Here is a 21112-nt window from a genome sequence, read left to right on the forward strand (position 1 = left end):
TTAATTTCTGAATTTACTGAGGCACTATGCTTCCTAAATTGGTTCTCTTTAACTCTTCTTGCTTGCCTGAGGGTGTGTTGTTTCATCCTCTTTTAAACAAGTCACTAGACATTAGCAGACACTTAAGCGCTCTGCCCAGAGGGAGGCTGCTGTGGGAATGTGCACAGATCCCCTTCAGGGCTTCACAGCCAAATCACACAAACACAAATGATTTGATACTGGCTAATACGATCTGCATCACTGTGTTACATTTTACAGAACAGAATAACCCTTACGTTTCCCTGCCCTCCACATAACCCTGTCTTTATAAAGCCTAAATAGTCATGAAATGTCTTTTTTATGCTGTGTGTCTGTTGAATATCTTTCTAAAATTATTCAACGGTTTGCGCTTTCTTAGCCCTTTGTTCAGTGATACTTTGGGAACTATGTTCATGACAACACATTCTTGCGGGTATTGAAAGGAATGAAGTGACTTTTCGACCTCTAGTGAAATGGAATTCTGAAAAGCACAGATTGTTCGGGCTGCCTGTGAGGTTAAAATGATAAATGGCCCGAGGAGATAAGATACCCCCACAGCATTTCATGTTTAATGTTTTGGTGAAGGAAGATCAGTTCCCTCAACCAACTGAAGAGTAGCCAGAGGGGCAGGAAGAAAGTTAGAAGGGTATATAGTGTATGAGACTAGAATCCACCTGTCAAGAAAGAGTGGTCAGCTCTGATAGGCAATGCTGAGAAATCAAATGAAATGAAGGTACCATGTTTCCCTGAAAATAAGCCACTGTCTTATATTTATTTTTTTCTCAAAAAGATACACCAGGGTTTATTTCCAGAGGATTTTTTTTTTTTTGGCTGGGGGCTGGGTTGGAACCCACAACCTCCAGCATATGGGGCCAGCACCCTACTCCTTTGAGCCACAGACCCTACCTTATCTTTATTATGTATAATACAACAATCTGCATTTATTCAAATACAGTTAAATCATCTTATTCTGGAACCTGACAGGGGGAGCCGACCTTATTGGTGGGTCTGGTGCTAGTGATGCGTGAACTCCTTTCCCCTAGCCGTTAGCACGTGCTCAATAGGATGCCTGTGACCTTAGTTACCACCTGCGCACCCTTGCAAGTGTGAACGGCTCAGAGAAAGGAGCTGTGACAGATAAAAAGTATTCCAGTCTTCCTTACCGCTCCACACCAAAATGCATAGCGTGGCTTATATCTGCATAGCCATACCCATCACTAGGTCTTATTATCAGGGTAGGGCTTATATTTAACAAATGCACGGAAATCCTGCAAGGGCTTATTTTTGGGGTAGGTCTTATTTTGGGGGAAACATGGTATTAATGGGAAATGATTAAATTTGTGAGAGTGGTTTTGGTAACACATAGAAAACATCATCCAGAGGGACTGCTTTTATTCATTTCTTCTAAAAGAGCATATTAAATACCTAGTGGTTATATACAATAAGTGTGTATGAAGATCTAAGAAACAACAGGGACATTCAGGTAATAATATAAGATCTAATAAATAGCAAGGGTATCCAGGTAGTGTATATTGAAAATTTGATGAAAGTAGATTTCTGGTTCTTCTCACGAACCAAAGGAGTGATAAACATGTGGGAAGTGATAGATATGCCAAGTTGCTAATGTATAGTAATTATTTCACTATGGATATGTCTATCAAAGCATCGTGTTGTATACCTTACATATTTTCAATAAAGAAAGATTACCGAGCACCCTCACAGCAATGGAGTAGGTAACAGAAAACTCACAGAAATAAGGCCCTTGAGATGTGTGTGCATGTGTGTGTGTGTAAAATTTTAGGAAAGGATACATATGCATAGAAAAGTTTCTTACTAAAATTACAAGGAAATATTCCTATATTAAATAAACATTAAGTGTCTATGTAAGGAAATACTGATTTGGTTGACGTCCTAGTCAAAACAGGCTGTCTAGAAAAAGTAAGCCTTGTACTTTAAAGGAAATGTAAGATTAGCATTGTTTTTTTGGAAGGGGTTTCCATTGCAATGGGCCTGGAATGCAGATAGGAACTGTGACTTGGTCTTAGTCACAGAGCCATTGATCCATTGTCCATGGTGAGCTGGGCATAACTTTATGATACCCAAAGAAGAACCTGACAACACTTTACACAAAATAAACTAGTTGCCCCCCAATTAACTTAATCTCCAAAAGTGTACTGAGATTCCAACATGAAAGGCACTATTGGAGGAGCAAAAATATGTAAATGAGCAGTACGGGGTCCTTTCCCTTCAAAACCTCATAGCCTAACATGAAAAAAGGACAAACTGATTATTAGAATCTGGTTCTAGAAGTGATAAGATGGATATATGGGCAGAATGAAATGAGGAAACAGAGGTGAAGTACCCAAGGGACTACAGTGATTCTTAAGGATACACTACGGACAGACTATGTCTAGGAGGACAATAATGACATTGACATTGGAATAAAAACAATGGCAAAAGGAATGGAAAACGAAGACTTAGTAAAAAGAAAATAGTGAACATGTTACTTTGGTGCTTTGTACATTGCATTTGCAGAACCACCTATATAACTTCCAAAGTTTGCGTATTGCCGACTTCCTGTGTGTGCCTTTCTATAATATGAATAGCCTCTTTCCCTCTCTCCCTCCCATTTGTATGTCCACCCTCTCTATGTAAGAAGGATGCTTTGCTTGCTCACTGCAGTATGCCTAGCACCTGGCTTAATATCTGATACATAGGAGTTTCTCAATATTTTGAAGACATACATGAAGGTTGGTTGAATGTAGGAAGCGTGTCATGGAAGAACTTTCTAGAATGACTCCAAGGTTTTAGGGTTGGTTGCCTGAGTGAATGGCGGTTCCATTTACCAAGATGCAGAATGAAAAACATTTGAAGTGGGTTTTTCCATGTAAAGTTTGGCACACTTATGCTAGATCCATTAGATATCATTAGCAAGCATTTGGGGGGGGTGGGTGTGCCAGCTCAGAAGAAAGGTGCAGATTGGATAGAGAGACATTTGAAAGATTTGTGGACAGAAGTGTTGCTTGAAGGTGTAATGGATGATAAGATCACTTTGAGAGAGGGTAGACTGAGGAGAGAGTCAAAGTACATCATTGTGTAGAATATTAGTTCATTAGGAACAAATGGCAGGAAGGGAGTTTGTGGAGGAAAAAGTAGCCTCGAAACAAGGTGCTGTTGAAGCCAAAGTACAGGCATTTAAATATTAGTGAAAGTGATTACTGAAGTGATCCTTAGGCAAAGTGACAGGATGATGGTTAGGAGACTGAAGCCTAAGAGTTGGATTCAAGCCATACGGCAGAAGAGTTAGCAGAATCAGTGGGAGATGTGATTTGAAGATAGTTATAGGGGCTGAGATAAGGAAGTGGGATCATTTTAATTGTGAAGGAAACCACGTCTGGAATTTTGTTTTAGGGATTCTTCCTGTATTCTGAATCCATGTGTAGAGTGGTCTAGGATGCCAGGCATGGGATCAGCTTGCTTTACCCCAAGTCTATCAGGTGGGCTCCATAGTAAAGTTCTATTCTATCTGCACTTGCTTTTGTGGTCCTCAGGAATGTTCCATCACTTCTGTGTGACCTTCCGAAGTGATGCTGCTACCGGTTTCCCAGAGGGATATAAAAGCTTAATTATATAGAGTCTCTGAAAAGCTTAGATCCCTGCGAATTTAATGTTAACCTGTTTCACAGTGTTATTGTGGATAAAATCAAACAAAAATGATTATAAAGCGTTCAGCCAATTGAATGTGAATAGAAATGCTTAAAAGGAATAGCTGAGTTGGACTGTGGCATTTCCTGATTGCTTATTTTTATGCAAATTCACTCAGTAAACTAGCAGGGAATCATACTCACCAATCAACAGACTAAACATAAAGAGTTCAGGTGATGTTTATTTTCTGCTTCTGATGGCTACATTTAAAAGAAAAAAACAGCTAATAACATTAAAGCATAGAGGAGAAATGATGATGAAGAGCTGGGAAATAAGACCAGAAAGAGGTTTAAGGGACCATGTCTACAGCAAAAGAGAGGCCAGTCAGACCCAAGTCCAGGTGTAGGTATGTTTGTAATTATTAATCAGTGGGAATAAAGACTAAGCTAGACTCCTAACGGCAGAAAATGTGTAACTTAAAAACACCGTATCATTGACTTTTTCATTTTAGGTTTTTACTTTTCTCTTAATGTGCGTGACCCAGTTGCATTTTAGTTAATATGATGAAATATTCAGAAGTGATCTCCCAAAAGAATACAGTTTCGACTAGTAACTATGGTGGGAGGGGAGTTCATCTGCAGCCCTGGTTACTGCATATTTGGGCTTTGGCTCAGGTCCCCGGACCCCTAAATCCTCACTTTATTTTGCAGTATTTTTTCTTCATTGTGTTCCATGTGACGTTTTTCCAATTAATCTTTCCTTCAAATTTTTACCAAAGTGTATATTACCATTGAAGTAAAGTTTGTAAAACCTTAACCACAATTCCTGTTACAGTATGGAAATTGATTTGTATGTGAGGTGTCTTCTTGGCCTACTCACTGTGCTTTGGAAGATTCCTGAGTCAGTTCTTACTGATTACATAGGAGGTGGTCCCTTGGCCATGAGGAATAGGGAATGCCAAACAGAGGGAATCGGAGGAACAGAGCGTTAAGGTAAGGACTAGAAATGCTGAGGATGGGAGTGATGACCGTTTGGAGAGACAGGACAGAGCATTCGACTTCAAATGCCCTCGTAAAGCTTAGATTTTACTCTGTCATTGACAGAGTATCACTTTAGGATGTAGGGTAGGAAAATCGTGTGGTCAGTTAGGGAAATCCTTCTGGCATCTTTGTTACAAGATGATTTTGTTTATCGTTTTATTTTACAAGATGATTTAAATGACAGAGCAGGGGGAAAGGCTGCTGTCAGAACGAGGACCTTACTGAGGTAGTAGCAGTGATGGTGAGGACAGCGCCGATGTAAGAAATACAGAGTGAAATGGGCAGAACTGAGTGTTTGATTAAAGAAGCAGTAGAGGGTGTAAAAGCAACAAACAGCCACAGGAGAAGAATGTGTCAGTTTTGATCTGGGAAGCTGTATCAGTTCGGGTAATGATGAGTATTGTGTCATGCTTTCATGTTCATAAATCAAACAAACTCACTGTGGTAAGAACAAATACATTATCAGTTAGCTCCATTTCAACCATAGGAAATAAAACCTAGAGGATTGTATGTAAATTAACTGATATGATTTACATGCTTGGTTAAGTGATAAAGGCTGGTATTGAAACCAGGTCACCTGATTCTGCCGCCATGCCCTTCTCACTAAACCCACACTGGCTGCGGCTGCATGAGAGGAGCGTTTCTGTGGACTGCCTGGGAACTGTAACAATCAAGCCAACCAGAGAGGCACAGTGTCTAATACAATAAATTGATAGTTCCTTGATTTATGCTAAATACTTGCAGAGGAGCTTCTTATGCAAATATTTGTCTGTATGTGTGTGTGTATATATATATATATATATGTAATTTCACAAAATGAAAGTAGTATCCTGAATGCTTCTACTGGAAAACTAAGCATGTCTGCACAATAGCCATTCATTGCCTTAGTTAATAAATGTAGACAAATGCATAGTTAAGTTAGAGGAGGGCTTTAAAAAGCCCCATGGTGGCCAGGGGGGTTGGCTCAGGCCTGTAATCCTAGCACTCTGGGAGGCTGAGGTGGTGCATCTCATGAGTTCCAGACCAGCTTGAGCAAAAGGAGATGTGGTCTCTACTAAAATTAGAAAAATGGGCTAGTGTGTGGCTGACACCTATAGTCCTAGCTACTTCAGAGGCTGAGGCAGGAGACTATTTGAGCCCAACAGTTTGAGGTTGCTGTGAGCTGGGTGCCCAGGCACTCTACCCAGATTGACTGAGAGAGACTCTGTCTCAAAAAACAAAAACAAAACAAAACAAAACAAAAAAGAACCATAGTAGATTTCAAACTTATGTTTTCTTAACTACCAATTTAAAATAACATCTTCATATTTTATATGTATTACATATTCAGGGTGTCCATAATTCACGTGAAATTCACTATTAACTCTATATAGTTTTATATATATATATATTTTATATATAGATCTCTATATAGTTCTCTATAGAACTATTTAGTTCTCTATAAAATACTTTTCTATTTTAAATTGCAATTTAAAACAAATTGAACATGAACTTTACATATATGTGTGTGTGTATATATATATATATATATGGACTTAGGTGTACAGATACACACTTACAGAGAGTATATTCTGTACTTACAAATAATACAGCTTCAGTTCTGTTCATCATTGGAATCATTTTTCCTCTCCCTTAGTAGATTGTTTTAAAATCAAAATATACACAAAAGGGATATAATATGGTATAATTAACTGATTTTTTAGGGTCTATCATATTTGCTATCTAACCTTAAAAGTATATAAACCTTTTATGAAAAAAAACTCACTTTTACTTAGGGATTGTAAAATCAATTACATTATAAAGTAATACAACTGTGAAGTCAGGACCCACTTCATTTTACCGATGAAGAAATTGAGACCCACTCCAGTGGCCTAACACCCAGATCAGTGTTCTTTGGCATCAGTGAGCTGATATGCTTACCATCCACGTGTCCATGTGGTCAATCAATACGCATGTATCACAGGAATAGGGAGGGCAGAGCTGTTAGTCACGCATGCCTACTATGCATGTTCCTGTCCGTATTTGCTCATTTCCCATTTGTTATCTCAGGAGAATGAAAAAGGTGAGCAGCTTCTATAGTTTATACCCTGACACGTGCTATAAAGTTGCTTTTAATTCTTCACATACAGTGAAATATGCATTTTTATCTCCTTTTTGAACATATAAGAACTCGTACAGGTCAGCATGAAATCTCAGCTGGACCTCCAGCCATTGATGCCAGACATTTATACGTTAGTTGTAAGGATATATTATGGACCAAAATATGAAACAAAGAAAATTGGCTATTGTTGTCATGTTTTGTTTTTTTTTAATTTGATGGTTTTATCAGTAGCTAAAAAATAGCCTATTTCTTTTTGTGTTTAATTTTATTTATGTGCTTTTTTTTCTTATGTATGTGTCTGCTTACATGTGTGTTTGCTTGTCTAGTTTACCTTTATAGTCTGTAATTAAGGATGAAGTCAAATGGTGAAAAATATTCTGATCTGTAGGGATCCTGAGAATAATAGAGGACCTCTAAAAGAAAGATCTATAGTTTTAAAACTCAGATGTAATTTGTGCATGTCTCAGGATAATTGGCATTACCAGAACCCTTTGGAACTCTCAATATTGAACCAAATTTGGTAAAGAAGAAAAGAAGACAAATTAATATTAGAATCATAGAATTATACATTCCACTTTCTCTCAATGTAATAGCTTATATTGTTTTCACAGTAAAGTATGCAAGTCTGCACCTAAAAGCAATCCTCTGTAACCTCATTACTTGTATATATTTTTAAACTTTTGAAATGGAGTGTTTAGGGTTAGCTGAGATCAAGAGGATAACTCAGATGTCAGAGTTTAAAAAATAGCTAAATAATAAACTTGGCCCCAAGGGATAATAGTCCAACATAATATTAATTGTGTTCTCACTATGTGCCAGGTGCTATTTTATTAGAACTAAACTAACTCATGTGGTTCTCATAACAATCCCAGTGGAATTAGGCTCTGCTAATTTTCACAGTTTTATAAATGGAAGGACCAAGATTCAGAGAAGCAACAAATATGGTTGTGGTAAGAATGGCTAGAATCTGGATTTAAAACCCAAATAATTTGGCCTAGATTTTACCCAATGATATGTAAGTCAAGAGATGATGGTGTAGGGCCTGAAAAGGAGCAATAGCAAATTTGACTTGATGTTGAGACCCCCAGCTACTAGTTTATAGTTTTTAGTTACTGTTCCCTGAGCAGGAAGCCACACTGATTAGCTCTGTGACTTTGAGCAAGTCTCTTTATCTTTTCAGCCTGGGTATTTCATCAGTAAAATGGAGAAGACAGGCTGGGTGCAGTGGCTCATGACCATAATCTTATCCCATTCACTTTTTCATACTGGTGGTTTCTTTGTGTTGCCAGTTGGCTTCCCTGAAGTCCTAACTATGCAGCTAAGATTTGGCCTTAATCTGGAATCTGAGTCTGTCTTACTCTAAGATATATATATATATATATGATTTTAATTCTCTGGTGCAGATATTCACATTTGCATATTTCACCAAAAACACTGAATCAAATGAAATGAATTGCCAATGTGGTGATGAAGGAGGATCACATCAGAGCTGGCTGAGAAAGGAGATTATTTGGGTCTTGTAATCCTCCTAAGGGGGAAACTTTATAGAAGTAAAGCATTTTTATTGATTCCATTTCTATGTTTGAGACAAATTTTTAAAAGCCAAAATAAAACTATTAAACTGTGATGTTTATTTCTCCATTTTCATTAGTTATAATTCTTGTGTTATTTTCATTTTATTCCCTGAGAAACAGAACTGAAAGGCTACATACAGATGTATAGAAAGAGCGATATATGAGGGATTGGCTCACAAACTTATGGCAGCTGACAAGTCCCAAGATCTTCTATCTGATAGCTGGAGGTTCAGGAAAACCAGTGGTGGAGGGCCAGTCCAAGCTGAAGGGCCTGGGAACAAGGGAAACCAACAGTGTATGTCTAAGTCTGAATTGGACAGTCCAAAACTCTCTGCTGATGTGTAAGGGCAGGAGAAGGTAGATATTGCAGCTTATGCAGAGAGAGTGAACTTACTTTTCCTTCACAGTTTTGTCCCATGCATGCCCTCAACACACGGGTTGATACTCACTCAGTCTACCAATTCAAATACTGCTCTTTTCCAGAAACACCCAGAAACACCCTCCCCAATATACACAGAACTAATGTTTACCAGCTGTCTTGGCGCTTCAAAGCCGAGTTTAACGTGACACATAAAATTAACCATTGCAAATATACTTCTTGTCAACTTAGCACCCGTATGCTTCTTCTGAAATCATACTTAATGTCTGAATAAAGATAAAAAGAAGGTTATAATTCTGTCTAATACGATAAAACTATCGTGCATACCTCTTCCAGAAGAGGAAGTAAAGTCCTTTAGGGATGTTTATCCTGCTGCTGATATCCAGCAGCTTAAATACTGTGATGTAAAATTAATGATATTTAACTACTACAGTAAAAGTCAATGCATCTTATGCTACTTGCTAAGAGAATAAGACAGCAAAGAAAGCAAAGATTGTGTAATATATGAATATATACACACAAACATGTACACAATACAGTGGGGACATACTGGTGTATGTCCTCTGGTACATTGGGCTTTCAGCAGAGTGTGTGCTGCCCGACCACCCTCCTGAGGCTGATTTTTTTAATCAGTCTATCAATTCAAATGCTAGTCTCTTTCATGAGCACTGTCACAGACACACCCAGAAACATTTTAAAAGCTATTGGGTTGATGCATAAAATTAACCATCAATTTCTTTCATCAATTTTGTAACTGATGGCATGATCTTAACTGACATTTATAAGTACCTTCTGTTATCACTCTGTATTTCATTTGTCTTTAGCAAACTCCTCAGCTGGCCATGGTGCTTTACCTGGCAGCACAGACCTCATCTTCCTGTTGAAGGGTCTGGGTTATGAGTAGTCCTGCCTGAACTGAGTTGTGGTAGTCAGTCTTCCACTGGCCTTAATCATGGGGCATGGTAATACTAGGAGAGGCCCAAAGGGAATTTCTCTGTTTCCAACAAGCTCCTCCTCTCCCCTCTAGCAGAGTAGTAATCCACATGCCCCTGGGTAGTCAAGATCACCCACCCTATCCTGCACAGTAACTGCCTAATTCGCTTGCTGATTCAGAAGCAGGGGAGGCCCAAAGTACTTGGGTGGCCGTCTTAACTTCCAGTTCAATAGAATTCATTACTGTCTCCTAATGGAAGCATTTCTACCTTTGGAATAAGACCTCTAGGCCAGCAGATCATAAAGCGGGGATGACAGAAACAAAAATGTTTTTAGAGGATTACTAGGGGTAATAGTGAGCAGTGCTACTCCCATTTTCCCTCGTTGATTCCAGGACCCATGAATCCTGGCTATCAGAGAAACAGCATCTTAAGTTGCATGGGAATTCAGAACATAAGGGGCCTTGTAGAGAGCCTTTCCCCAGCCCTGCCAGTGGGTGGCGCTACACCTGAGTGTCCAAAAGGCCATTTCATCATTTTACCAAATCAGCTGTTTCAGGACGTTGAGAACGTGGTAAGACCAGCGATTTCTACAAGCATAGGAATTTTGCCACATTTCACTGTAAAGTGCATTTCTTGATCAAAAGCAGGGCTGTATTCTGTGACATACTGATAGTGGGTAAGGTATTCTGTAATTCCGTAGCTAATAGTTTTGGCAGAAGAATTGTGCAAGGAAGACAAGTCCATATCCAGAGTAAGTGACTGTTCCCATGAGGACAAAATGCTGCCGCGACTGTGGGAAGCACTGCGGTGGAATCAGTCTGCACCCTGGGATCTGGCTGCTCACCTTAGGGAATGAGGCCCGATCAATCTTTACAGCTGGTACATTGGGTCTTCAGCAGAGTGTGTGCTGCCCAACCACCCTCGTGAGGCTGATTTTTTTAATCAGTCTATCAATTCAAACGCTAGTCTCTTTCTTGAGCACTCTCACGGACACACCTAGGAACAATATTTTAAAAGCTATCAGGGTTGACGTATAACATTAACAATCACACCTTCTCATCCATCTCTTAAATGCTGAAATGAGTCAACTAACTTATTATTTGGGGGGGGGGAATTATCATTGGGTGAGGATTGTGCAACTTATCAAATACATGTGTTCTTCAGTTCCTGTAGAAGTATGGTGCCCTTCAAGGGGCTGTGGGACTTCCAATCTTTTTTCTGAAGGAGTAATGCTATCTACCACATAAACAAATACAAAAGGGAAAAAAATACGAGAATGTCAGGTCTTCCATGCAAAAATTTTCTGTGAAAATACAAACTAGTACATTGGAGAAGGCTTCACGGAATGGGGAGTGTTGTATGAGCTAAAGGATAAGCGTATGTTAGTGAGAGAAGTTTGAGGAAATGAAAAGAAAGAAGAGAACTTATTCGCAAAAGCATTAAGGTTGCAAAGTTATCTGGGAGCAAGTAACCATGGGGTGTGGGAGGACTGAAGGGGCATGCGGGCAAGTCAGCAGAGATTTTTAGAGGGTCAGGCCTGATGGGCTATTTGACTGGTATCCTTGCATGTGGGGAACCAGAGACCTATACAGGTGTTCAAGAGCGATGCACTGAGCGCGAGCCCTGGACAGAAGACACCTCAGCCCTGCACTGAGGGATTTGAGGATGCGAGGAACAGAGGGTACAGAGTCCTCCAGGGGAGATGCATAAGGGCCTTTGCCAGGGCCGGAGCAGCCCCAACCTCAGTTTTGAGCTTATGGGGGCTGATAGGTGGAAATGTGAGTCCACCAGTGAAAAGAAAGACTGGGAGGGAAAGAAGCAGAGATCATCTGAAAAGTGCTACCAGGAGGCCAGGCAGCAGACCTAAGCCTTTCTTTATTGGATTAAAAAAAAAAGTAAAAATAGTGACAAGGGATAGAGATGAAACATAGAACCAGGAAACACAAAAGATGGGTACATCCAGTCTCAAAGTACAAGAAAAGCAATGGATTATTTTTAAGATTATTTTGGACATAGAGCAGATGAAAAAGCAAATGGGGCCATTGAATTGGGTGTCCCTAGAGGCCTCCCAGAGGGCAGCTCCAGTTGAGTGGTGAGAACAAAAGGCACATCTCAAAGCACAGAGGCATGAATCAACGTATGAATTCCTGGGGTGGAGAGATATGTATAGTGAAAGGGTTCAACAGAGTTTTGTGTGTAGTTTTTCAATTACATTTCATTAGAGTAACTGTATGGTTAGAAAAATGAAGTATAAGTTTAATATTTTAATGCAGTATCTTAGCATTGACTTTTCAACTGAATTCAGAAAATACTTTGAATACCAAGTATGTACTAAGGACCCAAAATGCATGAAGGATAAAAGCATAGGTTCTCATTTCAGGAACATAAAGAAATAGAAAGATATTAAATGTGTTACAGTGTAAGAGTATAGTATCCATCTAGAAAAAGAAAGGTGATTCGGATTTCTGCAATTGGCTAAAATGTATGAGCTTAGACAGTTACTTAATCTCTCTTTAACTCAGTTACTCACCCATAACGTGAAGGGAGGGAATAATGTTGCAAAGGATTCTTTGTGTAATAATCAACTTATGTTTGTTCTTTACTAGGTGCTAATCCCTGTGTAAAATGCTAGGGATTTGGTAAATGTGATAAAAATCAAATTAAAGAAAAATCTATAACATGTTTATTGTTGGACTAGCAAAAATTTATAAGAAGCTATCATGTGTGCTATCACTGCAAATGAAAGAAACATTGCAATGGGTTAAGCAAATGATAACCATCTAGTCTTGTTAAACAATGGAAGACTGTGAAGTGTGTATGGGAGTGATGGGTGATGGACCATGTTCAGGACCAAAGATAAGGCAGTGATGAGAGGAGATGAGGCAGGGGTCAGATCAAGAAGGCTTCACATGCATGCTGGAAGGTTAGACTTTATCTCTGAGGGAAAAAGAAGGAAAAAAAAAAGGATTTTTCAGCCACAGGGAAAATTTGACTCTGTTTACATTTTAGCAAGCCAAATAGTATGTACTTCTAATTCACTAAGGGTTTCAATATGATCGAAGTGCTCGATTTGCAAAAATGATAAGGTACACTTTATTTCATCCATTAAGCAAAGTAGACTTTATTTCCTACATTTATTGAGGCCCTACTATGTGCCAGGTATCCTGCTGGGTACTGAGTTTGAAATGATGAATAAAATGCAATTTCTGCCCTACACAAAGCCCAGTGCATTGAGTGAGGCAGTTACATAAATAAATACCTATAATAAAAACACATGCAAAAATAAAGTGGCCAGCATACTTGAATGAAAGAATTTCAGAGCACTGGAAAACATCAATAAAAGCCAAAATCATATACATATCATTTCCTTAAGAATCCCAGAGAAAGGGTAGATTTGGGAATGAAATTATTGAGTAAATGCCAAAAGCAGAATGTGAAATAAAATCATGTCTGCACTTTCTACAAAAATAGTATACAAGGACACAGAAAATAAGCATGAACAAATTTTCTTGGCATTACTCTTTTAGAAAAATGCAGATAATGTTGACTCCTAAAGGATTTCATGTGTTTCATAAATGTAATTAAAGAATGTAGACATTAGGAAGAAATGATCCCAGATTTTGACCTGAAATATAAAGCACAATTACTTAAAGCATTAATTTTAGTGAAATTAACAGGACAAAAGACTCTGTCTGGTCTTTGAAGTCTTTCACTGGAATTTTACTACCCTCTTCTTCTTAATGGAAAGCTCATCAATTCACAGTGATCTCAATTCACATAGTGACTTCTTATTAGTGAAAAATTAAATGGAAATTTAATTTTTATGAATATTGGACATTTTTATTTAGCAGTTATATTTGAGGCTCTAATTTAATAATATAACTTTGATGCCAACTGCCTTACATTTCATCTATTATTTAATGAATATTTATTAAGCAACTCTTGTAGACAAATAGTATGCTGGCACTTAGAAGAGTGAGGAAGATCAGTGTTACCTGCTGTCAGGAATCCAGTCTGATTGGGTGTGGCAGTTCATCAGGTAGAACTTAGAGGGAGCGAAGGTGTGGTGTAGTGTAAGCAATGGAAGAGGTGTTGATATGGGTTTGGGAAGTCAGGACCTCCTTTGCAGGAGAAATAAGGTCTAAATAGGAACTAAAGAATGGGTAGTAGCTAGATAAGAAAGAAATTTCACATTCTATGCTAAAGGACTGGTTCCAGGCAGAGGCAAGACATGGGGATAAGACAAGGCATGACTGTCGAAGGAGCTAAGAGGACATCAGGATGTTGCAGGAGCTTGGGGCACGGAGGACAGATGGCAAAGATGGGTCTGGAAAAACAGAGAGCCAATCTCAAAAGTCCTTGTTAATTTATACTTATTCAGTTTGGACATTTACGAACCATGAGTGATTGTGGTGAGATGTTAATTTTTACACTGTTGAGGTGAGAACTGGCTAAGCCGTGGTGGGGTAAAGAAGACCATTTCAAATGACTTTGAAATAATCTAAGAAATGTATTTTGGTGCCTGCTTTCTAGCACGGGGACCTGGGTGAATGGCCATGCAAATCATGGAAGTAGGTTTTCCTGTGGCTGTCACTTCTCCCTTATGGCCAAATTCTGACATACAGTTAGGAGGTAGGAGGTAATTGCCTTTCCTCGTCCATACCCCCCCCCCCGCCATACCACTGTCTAGTCTATCACTCTGGTACCTGTGTACTGTGTTTAATTTCAAGTGTAGCCCTTACTCTCTATGATGAAATCTGAGTTCCAGTCTGCTTTACTTCTACCCAGAGCATGCACTGTGTCTGCTTTCCTCAACCTGGCTCAACCTTCCCCTGCACCCGGCCACTACCACCCCTCTCTCTCTCTCCCTCCCACACACACACACACACACACAAATATCATTGACCTGGTGTGCTTCTTTCCTTACTTAAGACTTTGTCCAATCTTTGAAGTCTTTCACTGGAATTTTACTACCTTCTTTGGTCTCTCCAAGCTGTTGTGTAATTCTCTGGCGTAGTTTACATTAGGTTTGAAATGCTTGCTTACATATGTGTCTCTGCCCTGATCCGGAAAGGAAAACCATCCAGCTCTGAGACACCAGCATTGAGCACAATTTGTAACAAGTATTCACTGAATCAGGCAGGCTAACTGGAAGGTGGTGAAGTTGTGTCCTTCTCAGCTAGTGCTGTCGGTGTGGGAACAAAAGAGAAGGACAAACAAGTAGTTTAGGATCATCCAGAGAATTTACACTCAGAGATGAGGACATTTAGTGCCATTTGCTGTACTAAAGCAATAGTGCTTCGGGATACTCATCTTCTCAGGTGTGTTTAGGAGGAATTCAAGTGAAGAAAAGTATTGAATTGCATCCTATTATATTAAAATAAACTTGCTAAACCATCTACCTTATAGTCAGTTGGAATAACTGAAATGCAATTATTGTTACTTATGCTGAGATTGTTGGATGTCAAGATATATTGACCTGATTTCTAAAATGGAGGAGTGTGTTTTTCCATACAATTTAGACTATCATTTTTCAGTAATGACCTTCCATTTCAGCATTTAAACTCTTTACATTTTGTTTCAGCTACATTTCTATATTCATGTTTATATTTCCTTACTTTTAGGAAATCAATTCAGTATCAAATCACTATCTCTCTCCAAGTCATGTTGTTGAATTTTAATAACTTCTTTGTTATGACGGCCTTATCACTATTCCTGAGTAGATAAAATAGAAATTAGCATTTTACATTGTCTGCAGAGAAGTTTCCAGGCACTGAGGCATTTTAGATAACCTTTGCCCGTGATGAATGATATAGATATTTTCCTTCCCCTGAGAAGGAGCAGACATTGTCAAGTGCTCACACTGTCCTGAGTTTTAACCCCTGGGATTTTTGGATTTAATTTGGGAGAGCATCTCCAGGTCTCAGGAGTGTGCTGGGGACATGGAGATATTGATCCTATTATAGTAACGAATATCTCCCTAGTTTTTCTTATCAAGACTGAAACAGACTGGTATGTTCAACAAGCATTTTGCCAAAGTATAAAGGAAAATAAAGAACTAATTATGAGGGGAAAGGATGAGGGTAGCAACGTGCGTAGACTTAAATCTCCTTCCTCCATGATGATTAGAATGTAAATATCTGGAAAGGAAATCCAGAGCTCTTGTTCACAACTGAATCCTAAATACCCAACACAGAGTTGAGATTATAGCAAAATATACGTTTTAAAGAAATTCTGAATTTGAATCAATTGATGGTGATTGCCAAAGAGCAGCTAGCATTCTCTGGGCCCTTCTGCCTGGCTTCTTGCGTTTTCAGCATTTGGGCAACTCCTGAGCAGGGTGACAAGAGGGCCCACATTATCTTTTTGAAATTCCATTTTTCATGAACACTCAGGATAAATGCCAAAGGACTGATCAAGTCTGCAAGACCATTTTTTATAAACCTAACCCACATTTCTTGGATGAGAGGTGTTCCCGGTCAAAAAGACAATAGAGTATCTTCTATCTTAGGAATGGCAAATAGTTTTCATCTTTGTTTCAGTGGCAAATATTTAATAGTGGCTGCCTTTCCTGGTGATATGTCGTTCCCTGGCTCAGAAGGAAAAATGATCGATCAGAAGTTGTGTTATGAGCATGGCATCATGGAATTGTAGCAACTTTGAGCTACAATTGAGCTAACCTTGCCCAGCTCAAAATTATCAGCCTCACCTTCCTTTGAAACATCTAGTCTCAGGTATCTCACTCCCAACCAACTCCAGAAAATTATCAATAAAAATTTACCTATAATAATAAGCTCTTAATGACCTTAGTCAATAAGCACATGGTGTGTGTATTCAGAATTGAGAGAGTAAAAGACATTATATTATTTCATAATGTATTTCTTAGTGTGCAATATTTAGGAGAACTGTGTAAAAAGTATTGTGATTATATGATATACTAAAATAAAAGAAAAAAATAGTACTGTCTGTTTCAAAAGCATGTTTAGAGTGCACCTGTTTAAATTCCCTGAATTTAGACACAGTAAAAGTGTGGGAGTTGCACTAGGTGGTTGTTTCAACTAAAAAAATCTACTGTGCAAAATCTACTTGTTTCTGAAGGAATGTTAGCAAACACTTCAAGGAAATTGTCATTGTCTTCTCTCCTCATACTTTTTTTTACATTCCTGTCAGGAACTATGAGACTATGATGATGAAAAATTCAGACAAAGCGTATTAAAGGGAAAGGAGGGTGAGGAGGAAAGTTTATATTTGTCTAGGCCAACAATATGCTATGTAGGGCTGTGTACTCCACTAAGCTGTGTTTTCCTTACAGAGAGTCTGCAGCCCATCTCCTGGTCATTCACTCATTCCACCAGCAAACAGGCAAACATATTGAACTTTTGTTGTGTGGTGATACTGAACATTTATTTCAGAATATTTTAGGGTTACAAATATTTTGGTTACATGATTACTTTTGTACTGCTTCAGTCAAAGTTGTAAGTGTGCCCATTATACAGATAGTGTCCTTTGTACCCTTTAGGTAGGACTTCACCCATCCCCTACTCCCTTCTCTCACCTGGTTGATTTCCATTGAGTTTTACTTACATCTCTGCACGTGACCCTTGAATGCTTAGTTTCAATTTAATAGTAAGGACATGTGCCATTGTTTTTCCATTCTTGCAACACTTTACTTAGGAGAGTATTATCTCCATTTCCATTCTGATTGTTGCAAAAGGTAGTAATTCATTATTTTATGGCTAAGTAGTATTCCACGGTATACATAGAACACATTTTATTGGCTGGGCATGGTGGCTCACCCCCTAGCACTCTGGGAAGCTGAGGCAGGTGGATTGCTTGAGTTCATGATTTCTAGACCAGCTTGAGCAAGAGTGAGACCCCATCTCTACTAAAAATAGAAAAATTAGCTAAGTGTCCGGGCAGGTGCCTATAGTCTCAGCTATTTGGGAGGCTGAAGAAAGAGGAACACTTAAAGCATAAAGATTGAGGTACTGTAAACCAGGACACCATGTCACTCTACCCAGGGTGACAGAGTGAGACTCTGTCTCAAAAAAATAAAAAATAAAAAAATTATTACTCCATTCATGAGTTGATGAGCCTTTGGTTGATTCTACATCTTTGCAATTGTGAATTGCACTGCAGTACACATTCTAATCTAAGTGTCTTTTTGGTAGCATGACACTTTTTCTTTGGGTAAGTCTCAGTAGTGGTACTGCTGAATCAAATGGTAGGTCCACCATTAGTTCTTTGAAGAATCTCCATACTCTTCCACATAGAGGCTGCACTAGTGTGCAGTCCCACCTACAGTGTGTAAATGTTCCTTTCCATATCCATGCCAGCATCAATGGCTTTGGGTCTTTTGGATAAAAGCCATTCTCGCTGGAGTGAGGTGACATCTCATTGCGGTTTTGATTTGCATTTCTCTAATAATTAGTGACCTGATATATTTTTATGTGTACCTCATCAGTGAATCATTAGTTTTTCAAGTTTGATATATTTGAAAAGTTTTGTGCAAAATTATGCCATCTGTGTGCTTGTATCTTTGCTGCACAATTTTCTCTTTTCAAGTTAATTTATTCAGAATTTTGTATGCTATTTCTCTAAAATTTATGTAATAGATGGTATAAATATGAGCAAAGAATGGGTCTTTTTTTCCCTGCCCACCTTTATATTCCTGTGTATTTATCCACATTTTCTCCTTTTGTTACTTTTGATCTCAAATTGCTGGGAGGCTTCATGTGGAAAAGAGTGCTTTCATCTACACATGAAAGGCGTGAGCAAATGTAGCCTCTGGTTCATATCGGACCAGGTTTGGCTAACCTATCTCATCAACTTCATTTTTTTTTTAACTTTTTTATTGCTATGTAGTTCATATATTATACAATTTGCCACTTGAAAGTGTACAATTCAGTGGTTTTTAGTCTATTCACAGATGTATGCAGGCATCATCATAGTCAATGATAAAAGATTTTCAACACCTTAAAAAGAAATGTTATATATGTAACTATGACCATTTTCTCACATCCCTTACTAAATTATTTCTGACTTTCTAAATTTTCCTGTTCTGGGCATTTTGTGTAAATGGCATCATATACTATGTTTGCTTTTTTGTTTGTTTTTGTTTTTGTTTTTTGTGATTGAGATTTTTCATTTAGCATATTTTCAAGGTCCATTCATTTTGTGGCCTGTGTCAATACTTCATCCCTTCTCGTGACTTAATAGTATTCTGTTATATGGACTTACAATACCACATTTTCCTTGTCCATTCATCAGTCAAACACATGTGTTGTTTTCACTTTGGGGCTATTATAAATAATGCTGCTATATAAATTTGTTTACAAGTTTTTGACTGAATGTATTTTTTTTTTTTTTTGCAGTTTTTGGCCAGGGCTGGGTTTGAACCCGCCACTTCTGGTATATGGGTCCGGCACCCTACCCTTCTGAGCCACAGGTGCCACCCCATGAATGTATTTTTTCATTTTACTTGGATATGTATCTGGGAGAAGAATTGCTACTTCTTTTGGGAACTCCATGTTTAGCCATTTGATATAGTACCAGATTGTTTTCTATAGTATGTGGACTCATTTTACATTTTCAACAGCAGTTTTTGAGAGTTCTGATTTCGTCACAGCCTCATAAATACTTGACAGGAGAAATGGTGGTGATTGGCTGGATGGTTATTATCGATCTTCTTGATTCTAGTCATCTTAGTGTATGGGAAGTAGTCCTTACTGTGGTTTTAATTTGTATTTTCCAGATGACTAATGATGTTTTTACTGAGTATTTGTAACTCTTTTTGGAAAAAAAATCTATTTAGATTCTTCATCCATTTTCTGGTAGATTATTTACCTTTGTATTATTGAGTTTTAGAAGTTCATTGTATGTTAAAAGTATATGTATGGTTTGAAAACAATTTCTCACATTCTGAGAGTGATTTTTTTCACCTTGATATTGTCTTTTGAATTAAAAGTCTTTTTAATTTTGATGAAGGGCAGATTATCTATTTTTCTCTTATTGTTCATACTTTCTGTGCCATTATCTAAGAATCTTGCTAAATCCAAGGTCACAAAAATTTACCCTTATGCTTTCTTCTGAGTTTTAGAATTTTAGCTTTTACCTCCAATTTTGTCACCACCATTTGTCGGAAAGAGTTTTCCAGTTGATTGGTCTTGGAACTTGGTTGAAATCAGTTGACAATAGATACTTGGGATATGGGCTTATTTCTGGACTCTTAATTTTATTCTATTGATGGAAATGTTTATCCTGTGCCATTACTACATTATCTTGATTACCATAGCTTTATGACAAGTTTTGAAATTGGGAAGAATAAGTCCTCCTAGTTTTTTAAAATTGATATAATTATTCTGGGTTTTTTTTTTTTTGAAATTCCACATAAATTTTAGAATCAGCTTATTAAATTTCACAAAACATCAGCTGAGATTCTGATAAGAATTTCTTTGAATCTGGAAATCAATTTAGGGAATATCACTGTCTTATGAAGATTAAACTTTCCAATCTATGAATGTAATATGTTTATCTGTTTATCTGATCTCTAATCTGTTTTAAATTTTTTATGTAGATTTTAGAGTTTAAGTTTTGTACATTTTTGTTAAATGTATTCCAAAGAATCTTATTATTTTCAATGCTATTATAAATAAAATTCATTAAAAAATTTATTTTGGGGGGTGAGGTATGGAGCAAGATGGTGGATTAGAAACAGCTCCTTACTAGCCATTCCTGGTGAGACGGGGACCTAGTGCTCCAGCTGCCTCTGGCTGGAGGAACTTACACAGGGACATCACTCAGAGGGCACAGTGAAACACTGGTGGACTCCAGGAGTGGATGAGGAGGTCTGGAGCTGAGGAGAGCTGAAACAGAAGGCAAGTGCTTGCATACTAACAGGAACCAGAGAACCTGCCCTTGGAGGACAAGAAATGGCTGTCCTGCAGTTTATTGATTTTGAACTAAATAGTTCCAGCAAGCAGTTTCAACTGTTCAGAAGAGTGAGGGGACTTCAAGAGCATCCAGTGGCTGAAATTAAATAGCAGGTTGGGTGGATCTCCCATTGGCTTGACTGCTAACTGGGCAGTTCCCTTGTGGGAAGATGACAGGAGGAACAATTCACAGAAACTCAGTGTGGGGTGCTTGCTGAGCTTGACAATCATCCTTGGAGTGAGATGTGTGGATCCTGCACTCTGAGGAAGGCAACATTGTTGTCAGGGAGCACTGTGTGAGGTGCCTTCTAAGGAAGCTGGTGAGAACTTTAGTGCCCCAATCACGTGCAGACTGAATGCTGACAAAGTCACCAGGCCCTGATAGAAGGGAAAATAAGTCAGAAAGACAGGAAGACAGGAGCCAATCTCCTCTGAAACTAGAAAGTGGTTTCTGGCTTCCATTTTATATATAGCAAAAGCAGCCCATGG

General features: G+C 38.4%; 1 protein-coding gene across 13 annotated transcripts in view; it reads left to right on the forward strand.

Moving 5' to 3' along the window:
• The window catches only part of NOL4 (nucleolar protein 4), a 356755-nt gene that overhangs the window by 187067 nt on the left and 148576 nt on the right, over positions 1–21112 (forward strand). The window lies entirely within an intron of this gene.

The sequence above is a fragment of the Otolemur garnettii genome, unplaced genomic scaffold, assembly GCF_000181295.1.
Source record: "Otolemur garnettii isolate 467f Iridium unplaced genomic scaffold, OtoGar3 scaffold00012, whole genome shotgun sequence".
In the NCBI taxonomy this organism is placed as follows: domain Eukaryota; kingdom Metazoa; phylum Chordata; class Mammalia; order Primates; family Galagidae; genus Otolemur; species Otolemur garnettii.